The sequence below is a fragment of the Belonocnema kinseyi genome, chromosome 1 (genome assembly GCF_010883055.1).
Source record: "Belonocnema kinseyi isolate 2016_QV_RU_SX_M_011 chromosome 1, B_treatae_v1, whole genome shotgun sequence".
NCBI classification, from domain to species: domain Eukaryota; kingdom Metazoa; phylum Arthropoda; class Insecta; order Hymenoptera; family Cynipidae; genus Belonocnema; species Belonocnema kinseyi.
The window spans coordinates 84,260,757-84,263,834 of record NC_046657.1 but is presented as its reverse complement, the minus strand read 5'-3'; positions in this window follow the sequence as shown (position 1 = coordinate 84,263,834).

Sequence of the window (3,078 nt, the reverse complement as noted above, 5' to 3'; positions counted from 1 at the left end):
TAGGATCTGTAGGAACTTATCCACGAGGGTTCGATAGTGGCTTTGCTCTCTCGATGGTGAGTTGACTCTTTAAGAGAATAAAAGGAAGGCAACTTTATAGGTGTAACCGTTATGAGTTTTCGCGATGGCTTTCTGTAAAGGAACCTATACATGCAAGTGTAAAGGAACCTATACATGTTTGTGTAAAGGAACCTTCCAAAGGTTCCTTTGATGGTTTTCTGTAAGGGATCCTATACATGTCACTATACAGGAACCTGCGCCTCTATTTTCGTCGCAAAGGAACCTGTACAGGAACCCGTACAGGTGCGTGTACAGGAACATGTGCAGGATCCTCCGAGGTTCCTGTACAGGAATTTGTAGCTGGGTAAAGGGATTAGGGAGGCTGGTTTTTTTCCAGGGAATGGTCTGCGTGTACCAACAAAATCCGGCTATTCGTGCCGAAATTGCAGTGCAAATAGACCACGGCCTAATTTAAAACAAAATATAGGTTTTTGAAGACTTGCAACAAAAAATGTAGAAGTTGTTTAAGAATTGTGAAAGGCTTCAAAAGAATAAGGAACATTTCCTTAAGATTCCTAGGAAAATAGAAAATTATTTTTTATTTTGATAAATTAATTTGAAGAGAATATTTAAAAAGATTTAGAAAATCATAAAAAATGAATGTGGAAGATTTTATTAATATTGCAGGATTTAAATTCAGTTCATAAGAAAAATATAATCCAATTTTTAAGTTTCTAGCTTAAAATTGCTTAAATGGTATAGTTTTAAATAATTTTTAATTCATTGATTCTTCAATTTAAAGCATTGAAAACATTTAACTGCATTTAATTTAAAATTGGATAGTTAAAAAGGGTTATGTTATTAGCTTCCATTTTATACATGGAAAAAAACTGGGAAATGATCCGGAATTTTTTTCTTTTATTAAAACGACCACCCTGGCTGTCCCAAGTCAAACAATTCAAAATATTTTTTAATAAGCGTTATTTATTTATTAAAAGCACAATAATCAAATATTTGTATCGAAAAAAACTGTTAAGTGTGTAAAGTTTTTCAAAAATTATCATTTAAATTTAAAATAACAATAATTGAAAAAATGTGTTTGAAAACGAGCATAGTATTACAAAAAATTACAAAAACTGTTCTTAAAAATCGAATTTTTAATTTAAACAAAATTAAAAGTATATTTGGAAAATATCATTAGATCCGTTTACAATTTAGGGAGAATTTTTTTTTCATTCGGGACGCATACATTTTTTAATTTCTTTTTCATACCATTTTTATACAATTATTGTTATTTTAAATTCACACAATAGTTCTAAAAATCTTGAAAAATTAAACAAAGAATTTTCTTTGATAAAAAAATTTTATTATTATATGTTTAAAAATTTTGAAACTAGATTACATATTTAATTTTCTTCCGCTCAGTTTTTATCACAAAATATTTATTCAGTACTCCAAGTTCATAGCAGAAAGAATGATTAAATTTAATATCAAAGGTTTTTTTTTAAATTAAACGGCGACTCTGAATTAAAATTCAAGACTGTTAATGAAAGTGTACACAGATCGAAACCACGTTGCAGTTCAATTATCTAATTATCTCTCCACTTATGTCATCCAATGTCTAATGGAAACAGAGATTATCATCCGGGTCATTTTTGAGCAAAAAAAAAATTATGCGATCATTAGTCTTCTTACACAACAAAGAATTGATTGATAAAAGTTATAAATTAATCATAACCTTTTTAAACAAATGATTTATATTCATTTTATAACCACTATCATTATTTGCTTTATAAAAATCGGACGAAATTCTTCGGCAAAGAGAATCATTAAGATAATTAAATTATTAATTTTGAAGTAATTAATTAATTGATTAATTATAATAATATTCAGAAATTTTATTAGTATATATTTTACAAATATTAACGAATTTGAAAATTCGCGAAAAACAAAATTTTTGACAGAAAATTGCTGAATTATTAAATTCCCGAATTGGAAAATTTCTTAATAATAAAATTCCTGACAAAAAATTACAGAATTAAAAAATTCCCGAAAATGAACAATCTCGAATAATAAAATTTCCTACAGTTTATAATATTACCGAATTTAAAAAATTGCCGAATTATAACATTCTTGAATAATAAAATTCCCGACAGAAAATTGCCGAATTATAGTACAGCAGGATTAGAAAATTCTCGAATTTAAACAATTAAAAATTTTGTAATTATTAAAAACAAATAATTAAATAATTTTATAACAAATTATTGTTATTGTTGACAGTTTCTAAAATTATTGTTTGAATTTAAAATAAATCAAATTGAAAAGAAATTTATTCCAGTAAAATATTGTTTCCAAGTATTATTTTAAATTTAACCCATAATTTTAGAAACTTTAAACATTACAAATATATTTTTTGTCCAACAAATAATTGATTATTCTATTTCCAATCGATAAAAAATATTGATAAAAGAGAATTTTAATTTCTGAAATTTGGGAATTTTCTAGTTCGGATATTTTTTAAATCGAAAATTTTATGTCGGAATTTTTTTATTATCTGGGAATTATCCCTTTCGGTAATATTATAAACTGTTCGGGAAATTTATAATTCGGGAATTTTTCAATTCGGAAATTTATTGGCCATGCAATGCAGTTGAATTAAACCTGGATTCATATTTCTTATAATCGTATAATTAGATATAGAAAAACCATTAAATTTTTAAAAATTTAAAAATAATTCATTTATTTAAGATTTAACAAAAATATAGAATTGAATAATTAATTTACTTAATTGACCTTAAGTCATAGACAAAGAAATATTAATTTTGCAGTAATTAATGATTACATTATTTATAATAATATGTATTAATTGTATAATTATCGATTTTAGGAATACAATTATTTTAATTTTTTAAAGTTAATTTAAAAATGGTAAAAATTAGGGTTTAAGGGCATGTGACACAGCTAAATACCTATATCACCGACCACAGTTTTTCAGTTCACTGAATGTTTTTTTGAACCTCAGAACTTTTTTTGTAAATAAAATATCGAGCTGAAACTTTGGGAAATGTATTAGAGTAC